Source organism: Pseudophryne corroboree, unplaced genomic scaffold (genome assembly GCF_028390025.1).
Source record: "Pseudophryne corroboree isolate aPseCor3 unplaced genomic scaffold, aPseCor3.hap2 scaffold_225, whole genome shotgun sequence".
In the NCBI taxonomy this organism is placed as follows: domain Eukaryota; kingdom Metazoa; phylum Chordata; class Amphibia; order Anura; family Myobatrachidae; genus Pseudophryne; species Pseudophryne corroboree.
In genome coordinates, this window is record NW_026968900.1 from 972,521 (window position 1) to 986,234 (window position 13,714).

A 13,714-nucleotide genomic window follows, 5' to 3' on the forward strand; every position below is an offset into this window, starting at 1 on the left:
TGGGGCATTGTCAACATGAGCCCCACACCAAAGGAGGGTGGAGGTGTTTAATGCGAACTAGGGGTCATCCAAGCGCCGCAAAAGGCCGCCATACCCTGCACGCCCCTTTTCTCTTTTCATATGCAGATGAGGATTGAAGCCAACTTTGACCCACTGCTTGGATGACATCACCATATGCAAATCCATCTGCTGCAGGCCTTCCCCCCGGAATGCTTGCACTAGTTGTTGCATTTGGTTTGTTGTTTGGGGGTGCTTCAGTATTAGGCAGCCTTCTGCCCTCCCATGTTCATCTGAAAATATGTGTTCTCCCTGCAGTTGTTGTCCCCAGATGAGAGTTCCCTTGTGCTGCCTCAGTTGAATCTCCTTTACTTGACAGAGATGTGCCTGAGCAGCGGCCCTCCCCAGCCCTATCCCAAATCATACTTATTTTGCATAGGAGATACCATGGTCATGAAGATTGTTCTCCCAGGGTGAGGTTCATTCATTGCATTTTGGGTATGCTGACCCCTGTGATTTCCCCAAATGTGGGTAACTCGACTGCATTATTTGTGGTAGTGGGGGACTGTGTTTGTGTTTTCCTCTGGTCAGCTCTGGTAAAAGTCAGATTTCTTTGTTTCAGATCTTCCTCTAGCCTTGTTCTTCTTTCGAGAGTTCCCTTGTGCTTCCTCAGTTGGATCTCCTTCAGTTGACAGGGCGGTGCCCGAGCAGCGACCCTCCCCAGCTCAAGCCCAACTCCTACTTACCTGCCAGGTGAGATACTATGATCATGAAGGTGCTTCTTCCAGGGCAAGGCTTACCCATTGCACTCTGGGTGTGCTGCCCCTGCGATTTCCCCAAATGTGGGAAACTTGACTGCATAATTTGTGTTTCCCCTGGTCGGCTCTCGTATAATTCAGATCTCTTTGTCTCAGGTCTCTCTCCAGCCTAGTTTGCTGTCTGTTTCCACTTCTTTTTTCTTGAGCCCCTCCCTTTTATACCCTTGTGCACTATCCTGACTTCTCCTCCTGTCTGCTTACTTTGTGCCTTCCAATGCACAATGCAAACTACACACCCTTTTACTTGCCTTACAGAGCAGCTCTGGAGCTGTTACAGTGCCAAGCTGCTGTAAGAAATCAGCTTGAATGCTTCAGGGGCTGGGGCATTGTCAACATGAGCCCCACACCGAAGGAGGGTGGGGGTGTTTAATGCGAACTAAGGGTCATCCAAGCGCCGCAAAAGGCCGCCATGCCCTGCATGCCCCTTTTCTCTTTTCATATGCAGATGAGGGTTCCAGCCAACTTTGGCCCACTGCTTGGATGACATCACCGTATGCAAATCCGTCTTCTGCAGAACTTCCCCCAGGAATGCTTGTACTAGTTGTTGCATTTGGTTTGTTGTTTGGGGGTGCTTCAGTATTAGGCAGCCTTCTGCCCTCCCATGTTCATCTGAAAATATGTGTTCTCTCTGCAGTTGTTGTCCCCAGATGAGAGTTCCCTTGTGCTGCCTCAGTTGAATCTCCTATACTTGACAGAGATGTGCCTGAGCAGCGGCCCTCCCCAGCCCTATCCCAAATCATACTTATTTTGCATAGGCGATACCATGGTCATGAAGATTGTTCTCCCAGGGTGAGGTTCATTCATTGCATTCTGGGTATGCTGACCCCTGTGATTTCCAAAATGTGGGAAACTCGACTGCATTATTTGTGGTAGTGGGGGACTGTGTTTGTGCTTTCCTCTGGTCAGCTCTGGTAAAAGTCAGATTTCTTTGTCTCAGATCTTCCTCTAGCCTTGTTCTTCTTTCGAGAGTTCCCTTGTGCTGCCTCAGTTGGATCTCCTTCACTTCACAGGGGGTGCCCGAGCAGCAATCCTCCACAGCTCTGGCCCAACTCCTACTTACCTGCCAGGTGAGATACTATGATCTTCACTGTTAGGGCAATCAGGATGTGGAATTCCCTGCCAGGGAAGGTGGTAATGGCGGACTCTGTAATTGGATTTAAAAAAGGAATGGATACATTTCTGAATGAAAAAGCTATCCAAGTTTATAATACTTAAAATATCAACATGGTTAATCCGGGGGTAACATGAGTTGTAGTAGCTAACTAGTCATAATACATTATTAAGCAAGTATGTAGAATCATCACAACTTAAAACAGGTTGAACACGATGGGCAATTTGCCTCTATTCAACCTCAAAAACTATGTTACTATATGTTACTATATTACTATGTTACTGTAGTATACAGAACACCACAATGCAATGAGCAGTGATAGTGAGCACTGATGAGGATACTAGAACTGACACTGAGCAGCAAGATGCAGCACTGGACTATTAGTAATGTACTGTAGTATGCTGAGCACAACAATGCAGCACAAGACAATGAGCAGTGATACTGAGCACTGATGAGGATACTACTGAGAACTGACACTGAGCCTCCTTTTCCAGGCTCGTCCATACTCCCTGGAAGTTTCTTCCTTGTGTGACTGCTCCCCAGCCTCTCAGGCTGGCGTCCGTGGTCACCAGGATCCAATCCTGAATGCCGAATCTGCGGCCTTCTAATAGGTGAGCCTTCTGCAACCACCACAGAAGTGACACCCTTGTCTTTGGTGACAGGGTTATTCGCAGGTGCATCTGCAGATGCGACCCTGACCATTTGTCCAACAGATCCCTTTGGAATATTCTTGCATGGAATCTGCCGAATGGAATTGCTTCGTAAGAAGCCACCATTTTTCCCAGGACTCTTGTGCATTGATGTACTGACACCTTTCCTGGTTTTAGGAGGTTCCTGACCAGGTCGGATAACTCCTTGGCTTTTTCCTCGGAAAGGAAAACCTTTTTCAAAAGACACACTACTAGTATTACTGAGCAGCAATAAGTATCCACTGATACTGAGCACTGATATTGAGATTTCCACTGAGAGAACATAGCCACGTCCTCTCCGCTCTCTCTTCAATGCACGAGTAAAAATGGCGGCAACGCGCAGCTCTTTATATGGAATCCGAATCTCGCGAGAATCCGACAGCGGGATGATGACATTTTCCCTTGTTCATAGAATTTGGGAGTCATTTTGATCCCAAAGTATTATTAACCTCAATAACCATAATTTCCACTCATTTTCAGTCTATTCTTAACACCTTACACCTCACAATATTATTTTTAGTCCTAAAATTTGCACCGAGGTCGCTGGATGACTAAGCTCAGCGACCCAAGTGGCCGACACAAACACCTGGCCCATCTAGGAGTGGCACTGCAGTGTCACGCAGGATAGCCCTTCCAAAAAACACTCCCCAAACAGCACATGACGCAAAGAAAAAAAGAGGCGCAATGAGGTAGCTGTGTGACTAAGCTCAGCGACCCAAGTGGCCGACACAAACACCTGGCCCATCTAGGAGTGGCACTGCAGTGTCACGCAGGATGGCCCTTCCAAAAAACACTCCCCAAACAGCACATGACGCAAAGAAAAAAAGAGGCGCAATGAGGTAGCTGTGTGACTAAGCTCAGCGACCCAAGTGGCCGACACAAACACCTGGCCCATCTAGGAGTGGCACTGCAGTGTCACGCAGGATGGCCCTTCCAAAAACACTCCCCAAACAGCACATGACGCAAAGAAAAAAAGAGGCGCAATGAGGTAGCTGTGTGACTAAGCTCAGCGACCCAAGTGGCCGACACAAACACCTGGCCCATCTAGGAGTGTCACTGCAGTGTCACGCAGGATGGCCCTTCCAAAAAACACTCCCCAAACAGCACATGACGCAAAGAAAAAAAGAAGCGCAATGAGGTAGCTGTGTGACTAAGCTCAGCGACCCAAGTGGCCGACACAAACACCTGGCCCATCTAGGAGTGGCACTGCAGTGTCACGCAGGATGGCCCTTCCAAAAAACACTCCCCAAACAGCACATGACGCAAAGAAAAATGAAAGAAAAAAGAGGTGCAAGATGGAATTGTCCTTGGGCACTCCCACCCACCCTTATGTTGTATAAACAGGACATGCACACTTTAACCAACCCATCATTTCAGTGACAGGGTCTGCCACACGACTGTGACTGAAATGACGGGTTGGTTTGGACCCCCACCAAAAAAGAAGCAATTAATCTCTCCTTGCACAAACTGGCTCTACAGAGGCAAGATGTCCACCTCATCATCATCCTCCGATTCATCACCGTGTACATCCCCCTCCTCACAGATTATCAATTCGTCCCCACTGGAATCTACCATCTCAGCTCCCTGTGTACTTTGTGGAGGCAATTGCTGCTGGTCAATGTCTCCACGGAGCAATTGATTATAATTCATTTTAATGAACATCATCTTCTCCACATTTTCTGGAAGTAACCTCGTACGCCGATTGCTGACAAGGTGAGCGGCGGCACTAAACACTCTTTCGGAGTACTACTTGTGGGAGGGCAACTTAGGTAGAATAAAGCCAGTTTGTGCAAGGGCCTCCAAATTGCCTCTTTTTCCTGCCAGTATACGTACGGACTGTCTGACGTGCCTACTTGGATGCGGTCACTCATATAATCCTCCACCATTCTTTCAATGGTGAGAGAATCATATGCAGTGACAGTAGACGTCATGTCCGTAATCGTTGGCAGGTCCTTCAGTCCGGACCAGATGTCAGCATCAGCAGTCGCTCCAGACTGCCCTGCATCACCGCCAGCGGGTGGGCTCGGAATTCTGAGCCTTTTCCTCGCACCCCCAATTGCGGGAGAATGTGAAGGAGGAGCTGTTGACCGATCAAGTTCCACTTGACTTGATAATTTTCTCACCAGCAGGTCTTTGAACCCCTGCAGACTTGTGTCTGCCGGAAAGAGAGATACAACGTAGGTTTTAAATCTAGGATCGAGCACGGTGGCCAAAATGTAGTGCTCTGATTTCAACAGATTGACCACCCGTGAATCCTGGTTAAGCGAATGAAGGGCTCCATCCACAAGTCCCACATGCCTAGCGGAATCGCTCTGTCTTAGCTCCTCCTTCAATGTCTCCAGCTTCTTCTGCAAAAGCCTGATGACGGGAATGACCTGACTCAGGCTGGCAGTGTCTGAACTGACTTCACGTGTGGCAAGTTCAAAAGGTTGCAGAACCTTGCACAACGTTGAAATCATTCTCCACTGCGCTTGAGACAGGTGCATTCCACCTCCTATATCGTGGTCAGATGTATAGGCTTGAATGGCCTTTTGCTGCTCCTCCATCCTCTGAAGCATATAGAGGGTTGAATTCCACCTCGTTACCACTTCTTGCTTCAGATGATGGCAGGGCAGGTTCAGGCGTTTTTGGTGTTGCTCCAGTCTTCTGTATGTGGTGCCTGTACGCCGAAAGTGTCCCGCAATTCTTCTGGCCACCGACAGCATCTCTTGCACACCCCTGTCGTTTTTTAAATAATTCTGCACCACCAAATTCAAGGTATGTGCAAAACATGGGACGTGCTGGAATTTGCCCAGATATAATGCACGCACAATATTGCTGGCGTTGTCCGATGCCACAAATCCACAGGAGAGTCCAATTGGGGTAAGCCATTCTGCGATGATCTTCCTCAGTTGCCGTAAGAGGTTTTCAGCTGTGTGCGTATTCTGGAAAGCGGTGATACAAAGCGTAGCCTGCCTAGGAAAGAGTTGGCGTTTGCGAGATGCTGCTACTGGTGCCGCCGCTGCTGTTCTTGCGGCGGGAGTCAATACATCTACCCAGTGGGCTGTCACAGTCATATAGTCCTGAGTCTGCCCTGCCCCATTTGTCCACATGTCCGTGGTTAAGTGGACATTGGGTACAACTGCATTTTTTAGGACACTGGTGAGTCTTTTTCTGAGGTCTGTGTACATTTTCGGTATCGCCTGCCTAGAGAAATGGAACCTAGATGGTATTTGGTACCGGGGACACAGTACCTCAATCAAGTCTATAGTTGGCTCTGAAGTAATGATGGATACCGGAACCACGTTTCTCACCGCCCAGGATGCCAAGGCCTCAGTTATCCGCTTTGCAGCAGGATGACTGCTGTGATATTTCATCTTCCTTGCAAAGGACTGTTGGACAGTCAATTGCTTGGTGGAAGTAGTAAAAGTGGTCTTACGACTTCCCCTCTGGGATGACCATCGACTCCCAGCAGCAACAACAGCAGCGCCAGCAGCAGTAGGCGTTACACTCAAGGATGCATCAGAGGAATCCCAGGCAGGAGAGAACTCGTCAGAATTTCCAGTGACATGGCCTGCAGGACTATTGGCATTCCTGGGGAAGGAGGAAATTGACACTGAGGGAGTTGGTGGGGTGGTTTGCGTGAGCTTGGTTACAAGAGGAAGGGATTTACTGGTCAGTGGACTGCTTCCGCTGTCGCCCAAAGTTTTTGAACTTGTCACTGACTTATGATGAATGCGCTGCAGGTGACGTATAAGGGAGGATGTTCCGAGGTGGTTAACGTCCTTACCCCTACTTATTACAGCTTGACAAAGGCAACACACGGCTTGACACCTGTTGTTCGCATTTCTGTTGAAATACTTCCACACCGAAGAGCAGTTTTTTTTGGTATTTTCACCAGGCATGTCAATGGCCATATTCCTCCCACGGACAACAGGTGTCTCCCCGGGTGCCTGACTTAAACAAACCACCTCACCTCCCCAGCGCCAGCAACACCCATATCCTCCTCATCCTGGTGTACTTCAACACTGACATCTTCAATCTGACTATCAGGAACTGGACTGCGGGTGCTCCTTCCAGCACTTGCAGGGGGTGTGCAAATGGTGGAAGGTGCATGCTCTTCACGTCCAGTGTTGGGAAGGTCAGGCATCGCAACCGACACAATTGGACTCTCCTTGTGGATTTGTGATTTTGAAGAACGCACAGTTCTTTGCTGTGCTTTTGCCAGCTTAAGTCTTTTCATTTTTCTAGCGAGAGGCTGAGTGCTTCCATCCTCATGTGAAGCTGAACCACTAGCCATGAACATAGGCCAGGGCCTCAGCCGTTCCTTGCCACTCCGTGTGGTAAATGGCATATTGGCAAGTTTACGCTTCTCCTCCGACGATTTTTATTTAGATTTTTGAGTCCTTTTTTTTACTGATCTTTTGTGTTTTGAATTTTACATGCTCTGTACTATGACATTGGGCATCGGCCTCGGCAGACGACGTTGATGGAATTTCATCGTCTCGGCCATGACTAGTGGCAGCAGCTTCAGCACGAGGTGGAAGTGGATCTTGATCTTTCCCTATTTTTGGAACCTCAACATTTTTGTTCTCCATATTTTAATAGGCACAACTAAAAGGCACCTCAGGTAAACAATGGAGATGGATGGATACTAGTATACTTATGGATGACGAGTGACTGACGACACAGAGGTAGCTACAGCCGTGGACTACCGTACTGCGTCTGCTAGTATAGAGATGATAATTAATGATATAAAAAAAATATATATATAACTACTGTAGGTATATATTATATAATGACGGACCTGGTGGACACTGTCAGCAGACTGCTAAACTACTAGTATGATGAAGATAGAAAAAAAAACCCCACCACAGGTAGGTAGGTATACAATTATGGACGAGCACTGACGACACAGAGATAGCCACAGCCGTGGCCTACCGTACTGCGTCTGCTAGTATAGAGATGATAATTAATGATATAAAAAAAAATATATATAACTACTGTAGGTATATATAATGTAATGACGGACCTGGTGGACACTGTCAGCAGACTGCTAAACTACTAGTATGAAGAAGATAGAAAAAAAACTTCACCACAGGTAGGTATACAATTATGGACGAGTGACGACACAGAGGTAGGTACAGCCGTGGACTACCGTACTGCGTCTGCTAGTATAGATAATATACTAAATATATTACTACTGTAGGTATATAATATAATGACGGACCTGGTGGACACTGTCAGCAGACTCCTAAACTACTAGTATGAAGAAGATAGAAAAAAAAAACCACCACAGGTAGGTAGGTATACAATTATGGACGAGCACTGACGACACAGAGATAGCCACAGCCGTGGCCTACCGTACTGCGTCTGCTAGCATAGATAATATACTAAATATATTACTACTGTAGGTATATAATATAATGACGGACCTGGTGGACACTGTCAGCAGACTGCTAAACTACTAGTATGAAGAAGATAGAAAAAAAAACCCCACCACAGGTAGGTATACAATTATGGACGAGTGACGACACAGAGGTAGGTACAGCCGTGGACTACAGTACTGCGTCTGCTAGTATAGATAATATACTAAATATATTACTACTGTAGGTATATAATATAATGACGGACCTGGTGGACACTGTCAGCAGACTCCTAAACTACTAGTATGAAGAAGATAGAAAAAAAAACCCCACCACAGTTAGGTATACAATTATGGACGAGTGACGACACAGAGGTAGGTACAGCCGTGGACTACCGTACTGCGTCTGCTAGTATAGATAATATACTAAATATATTACTACTGTAGGTATATAATATAATGACGGACCTGGTGGACACTGTCAGCAGACTCCTAAACTACTAGTATGAAGAAGATAGAAAAAAAACACCCCACCACAGGTAGGTATACAATTATGGACGAGCACTGACGACACAGAGATAGCCACAGCCGTGGACTACCGTACTGCGTCTGCTAGTATAGATAATATAATAAATATATTACTACTGTAGGTATATAATATAATGATGGACCTGGTGGACACTGTCAGCAGACTCCTAAACTACTAGTATGAAGAAGATAGAAAAAAAAACCCACCACAGGTAGGTAGGTATACAATTATGGACGAGCACTGACGACACAGAGATAGCCACAGCCGTGGACTACCGTACTGCGTCTGCTAATATAGAGATGATAAAGATGATAGAGATGAAAAAAATATATAACACTACTGCAGGTAAATATTTATATAATATAATGTATGACCGACCTGCTGGACACTGTCAGCAGAATGCGTTTATAGAATAAAAAAAAAAAACACCACAGGAGTATTTAACTTTTTCAGGCAGACAATATACTGGTGGTCACACTGGCAGCAAAAGTGTGCACTGTACTCCTGCTATAACTGCTCCCCAGTCTCCCCCACAATTAAGCTGTGTGAGCAGTGAGCACTCAGCACAGTCAGATATACATAGATGATATATCATGCAGCACACTGAGGCTGAGCACATATATGGTATGTGTATCGTTTTTTTTCAGGCAGAGAACGGATTATAAATAATAAAACTGGTGGTCACTATCAGCAAAACTCTGCACTACTGAGTACTCCTGACAAGTTCAACTGCTCCCCAAATTAGTAGTAAATCAAATGTCACTCGTCTCTATCTTCTAATCTAAACGGAGAGGACGCCAGCCACGTCCTCTCCCTATCAATCTCAATGCACGTGTGAAAATGGCGGCGACGCGCGGCTCCTTATATAGAATCCGAGTCTTGTGAGAATCCGACAGCAGGATGATGACGTTCGGGCGCGCTCGGGATAACCGAGCAAGGCGGGAGGATCCGAGTCTGCTCGGACCCGTGCAAAAAAGGGTGAAGTTCGGGCGGGTTCGTATTCCGAGGAACCGAACCCGCTCATCTCTAATGGCCACCCAGCATGACGCCTCCCTTCTTGACCATGCTGTAATTGCAGTCGCACTGCAGTTCAGCGTGATCATAAAAAATGGTGTAGCCTCCTGCTGGTGCAGACTGTATGTGCGCGCAGGAAGCCGCCACCATTTTTGTGATCACAGCGGCTGTATGTGATGTCATACAGCCGCTGTGACCACGCCCCCTGTGTCTCCTCCATTGCAGACCCCATTTTGAAGCCTTGCCCCCGCACCGCTCCATCCCTGACTTGGAAATGGAGTGTTGCTGACCCCCCTCTCCCCCCCTGCCCCGATTGACAGGCAGAGGCGATCGCATTCTCTGCGGGGTGCCGCAGAAAATGCAGGCACATGCGTATGCTCTTAGCAATTTTTGCAGTTGGATCGCTTATTGTGATTGCAATCCAACCTGAATCAGGCCCTATAACCTATCACAATGCGCTGCGGGCAGTACAAAATTGGTTTAATATAGGAGAAAAACCCCCAGACCTGTGCTCCTTAACTGTACCTGGTGGCTAGTGGAGCGGCTGCCCAGTAATCAGTGTCCACGCCAGTGCGCACACGGTCCACCCCCTACGGCCACGCTCCCCTTCATCAGCGGCCTCGTGATCCGGAAGGGCGGTGTGTGTGTGACTGACCTTAGGAAGAAACCGGAGCCTCCGCTGCAGTGACCCAGCAACCAGGGCACGGGAGTATACAGCGCCGCTGGGAGTGATGAAGCTGCAGTAAAGATGTCTATTAGACCTAGCCTGCTGCAGCCCTTGTAGATTCTCATAAAACAAGTTCTTCTTTTCTTGTCAAAATTAATAGCTAAGAATAGGCTGCCTGAGGCAGGCCCCTGTTAAGTGGCCTGCTACTGAAGGCACCAACTACAAACTGAGCTCCCTGTTCATGGAAGCGGGGTTATAGAGGAGAATGCACTGAGCTTCTTGGGAACAGTCAAAAGCTTTGAGCCGGTTGGTGCCTCAGATCAAGATCCTACTCTACACACCAATGTGAATCCTTGTGGAGTCCAGTGTACCCCACAGAAGAAATTAATGTGTCACACCCATTGGCAGCAACCTTAGAATAGCTGCTGACGGGCACAATTGAGAAAGGAAGGGGGGGGGGGGCATTTGAATCCAACACATAGATGCAATTCAAATATGTAATTTGTACCTTCCTATTTTAAAATATAATGGATGAACCTCACCCTGTGAGAACAATCTTCATGATCAAGAGATCTCATATGCAAAATAAGTATGAGTTGGGATAGGGCTGGGGAGGGTGGCTGCTCGGGCAGCCCCTCCCCCGTCAAGTTAAGGAGATTCAACTGAGGAAGCACAAGGGAACTTTCGTCTGGGGACAACAACTGCAGGGAGACCACATCTTTTCAGATGAACATGGGAGGGCGGAAGGCTGCCTAATACTGAAGCACCATCAAATATCAAACCATATGCAACAACTAGTACAAGCATTCCTGGGGGAAGGTCTGCAGAAGACGGATTTGCATACGGTGATGTCATCCAAGCAGTGGGCCAAAGTTGGCTGGAACCCTCATCTGCATATGAAAAGAGAAAAGGGGCATGCAGGGCATGGCGGCCTTTTGCGGTGCTTGGATGACCCTTAGTTCGCATTAAACACCCCCACCCTCCTTTTGTGTGGGGCTCATGTTGGCTCTGCCCCAGCCCCTGAAGCATTCAAGCTGATTTCTTGCAGCAGCTGGGCACTGTAACAGCTCCAGAGCTGCTCTGTAAGGCAACTAAAAGGGTGTGGGCCCTGCAGCACTACCTGTAGTTCGCATTGTGCGTTTGAAGGCACAAAGTAAGCAGACAGGAGGATAAGTCAGGATAGTGCGCAAGGGCATAGAAGGGAGCGGCTCAAGAAAAGAGAAGTGGAAACAGACAGCAAACTAGGCTGGAGAGAGACCTGAGACAAAGAGATCTGAATTATACGAGAGCCGACCAGGGGAAACACAAATTATGCAGTCAAGTTTCCCACATTTGGGGAAATCGCAGGGGCAGCACACCCAGAGTGCAATGGGTGAGCCTTGCCCTGGGAGAAGCACCTTCATGATCATAGTATCTCACCTGGCAGGTAAGTAGGAGTTGGGCTAGAGCTGGGGAGGGTCGCTGCTCGGGTACCCCCCTGTAAAGTGAAGGAGATCCAACTGAGGCAGCACAAGGGAACTCTCGAAAGAAGAACAAGGCTAGAGGAAAATCTGAGACAAAGAAATCTGACTTTTACCAGAGCTGACCAGAGGAAAGCACAAACACAGTCCCCCACTACCAAAAATAATGCAGTCAAGTTTCCCACATTTGGGGAAATCACAGGGGTCAGCATACCCAAAATGCAATGAATGAACCTCACCCTGGGAGAACAATCTTCATGACCATGGTATCTCCTATGCAAAATAAGTATGATTTGGAATAGGGCTGGGGAGGGCCGCTGCTCAGGCACATCTCTGTCAAGTAAAGGAGATTCAACTGAGGCAGCACAAGGGAACTCTCATCTGGGGACAACAACTGCAGGGAGAACACATATTTTCAGATGAACATGGGAGGGCAGAAGGCTGCCTAATACTGAAGCACCCCCAAACAACAAACCAAATGCAACAACTAGTGCAAGCATTCCTGGGGGAAGTTCTGCAGAAGACGGATTTGCATACGGTGATGTCATCCAAGCAGTGGGTCAAAGTTGGCTTCAACCCTCATCTGCATATGAAAAGAGAAAAGGGGCGTGCAGGGCTTGGCGGCCTTTTGCGGTGCTTGGATGACCCCTAGTTCGCATTAAACTCCTCCACCCTCCTTTGGTGTGGGGCTCATGTTGGCCATGCCCCATCCCCTGAAGCATTCAAGCTGATTTCTTGCAGCAGCTGGGCACTGTAACAGCTCCAGAGCTGCTCTGTAAGGCAAGTAAAAGGGTGTGGGCCCTGCAGCACTACCTGTAGTTTGCATTGTGCATTGGAAGGGACAAAGTAAGCAGACGGGAGGAGAAGTCAGGATAGTGCACAAGGGTATAGAAGGGAGCGGCTAAAGAAAAGAGAAGTGGAAACAGACAGCAAACTAGGCTGGAGAGAGACCTGAGACAAAGAGATCTGAATTATACGAGAGCCGACCAGGGGAAACACAAATTATGCAGTCAAGTTTCCCACATTTGGGGAAATCGCAGGGGCAGCACACCCAGAGTGCAATGGGTGAGCCTTGCCCTGGGAGAAGCACCTTCATGATCATAGTATCTCACCTGGCAGGTAAGTAGGAGTTGGGCTAGAGCTGGGGAGGGTCGCTGCTCGGGCACCCCCCTGTCAAGTGAAGGAGATCCAACTGAGGCAGCACAAGGGAACTCTCGAAAGAAGAACAAGGCTAGAGGAAGATCTGAAACAAAGAAATCTGACTTTTACCAGAGCTGACCAGAGGAAAACACAAACACAGTCCCCCACTACCACAAATAAAGCAGTCGAGTTTCCCACATTTGGGGAAATCACAGGGGTCAGCATACCCAGAATGCAATGAATGAACCTCACCCTGGGAGAATAATCTTCATGACCATGGTATCTCCTATGCAAAATAAGTATGATTTGGGATAGAGCTGGGGAGGGCCGCTGCTCAGGCACATCTCTGTCAAGTAAAGGAGATTCAACTGAGGCAGCACAAGGGAACTCTCATCTGGGGATAACAACTGCAGGGAGAACACATATTTTCAGATGAACATGGAGGGCAGAAGGCTGCCTAATACTGAAGCACCCCCAAACAACAAACCAAATGCAACAACTAGTGCAAGCATTCCTGGGGGAAGGCCTGCCGCAGATGGATTTGCATATGGTGATGTCATCCAAGCAGTGGGTCAAAGTTGGCTTCAACCCTCGTCTGCATATGAAAAGAGAAAAGGGGCGTGCAGGGCATGGTGGCCTTTTGCGGCGCTTGGCTGACCCCTAGTTTGCATTAAACACCTCCACCCTCCTTCGGTGTGGGGCTCATGTTGGCTATGCCCCAGCCCCTGAAGCATTCAAGCTGATTTCTTGCAGCAGCTGGGCACTGTAACAGCTCCAGAGCTGCTCTGTAAGGCAAGTAAAAGGGTGTGGGCCCTGCAGCACTACCTGTAGTTTGCATTGTGCATTGGAAGGCACAAAGTAAGCAGACGGGAGGAGAAGTCAGGATAGTGCACAAGGGTATAGATGGGAGGGGCTCAAGAAAAAAGAAGTGGAAACAGACAGCAA

General features: G+C 48.0%; 7 non-coding genes across 7 annotated transcripts; 3 read left to right on the forward strand and 4 right to left on the reverse strand.

Moving 5' to 3' along the window:
* The first annotated feature begins 419 nt into the window (after positions 1-419).
* On the forward strand, positions 420-583 carry LOC135009026 (U1 spliceosomal RNA). Its single transcript, XR_010208616.1, has one exon. It is a non-coding gene; the product is annotated as a U1 spliceosomal RNA (small nuclear RNA).
* Positions 584-735: 152 nt separating this feature from the next.
* Positions 736-898, forward strand: LOC135009164 (U1 spliceosomal RNA). Its single transcript, XR_010208746.1, has one exon. It is a non-coding gene; the product is annotated as a U1 spliceosomal RNA (small nuclear RNA).
* Positions 899-1,553: 655 nt separating this feature from the next.
* Positions 1,554-1,716, forward strand: LOC135009057 (U1 spliceosomal RNA). Its single transcript, XR_010208646.1, has one exon. It is a non-coding gene; the product is annotated as a U1 spliceosomal RNA (small nuclear RNA).
* Positions 1,717-11,440: 9,724 nt separating this feature from the next.
* LOC135009116 (U1 spliceosomal RNA) lies at positions 11,441-11,603 on the reverse strand. Its single transcript, XR_010208703.1, has one exon. It is a non-coding gene; the product is annotated as a U1 spliceosomal RNA (small nuclear RNA).
* A 152-nt stretch (positions 11,604-11,755) lies between these two features.
* Positions 11,756-11,919, reverse strand: LOC135009303 (U1 spliceosomal RNA). The gene has a single exon (XR_010208861.1). It is a non-coding gene; the product is annotated as a U1 spliceosomal RNA (small nuclear RNA).
* Positions 11,920-12,593: 674 nt separating this feature from the next.
* LOC135009117 (U1 spliceosomal RNA) lies at positions 12,594-12,756 on the reverse strand. The gene has a single exon (XR_010208704.1). It is a non-coding gene; the product is annotated as a U1 spliceosomal RNA (small nuclear RNA).
* A 152-nt stretch (positions 12,757-12,908) lies between these two features.
* On the reverse strand, positions 12,909-13,072 carry LOC135009044 (U1 spliceosomal RNA). Its single transcript, XR_010208634.1, has one exon. It is a non-coding gene; the product is annotated as a U1 spliceosomal RNA (small nuclear RNA).
* Between the last annotated feature and the right edge of the window lie 642 nt (positions 13,073-13,714).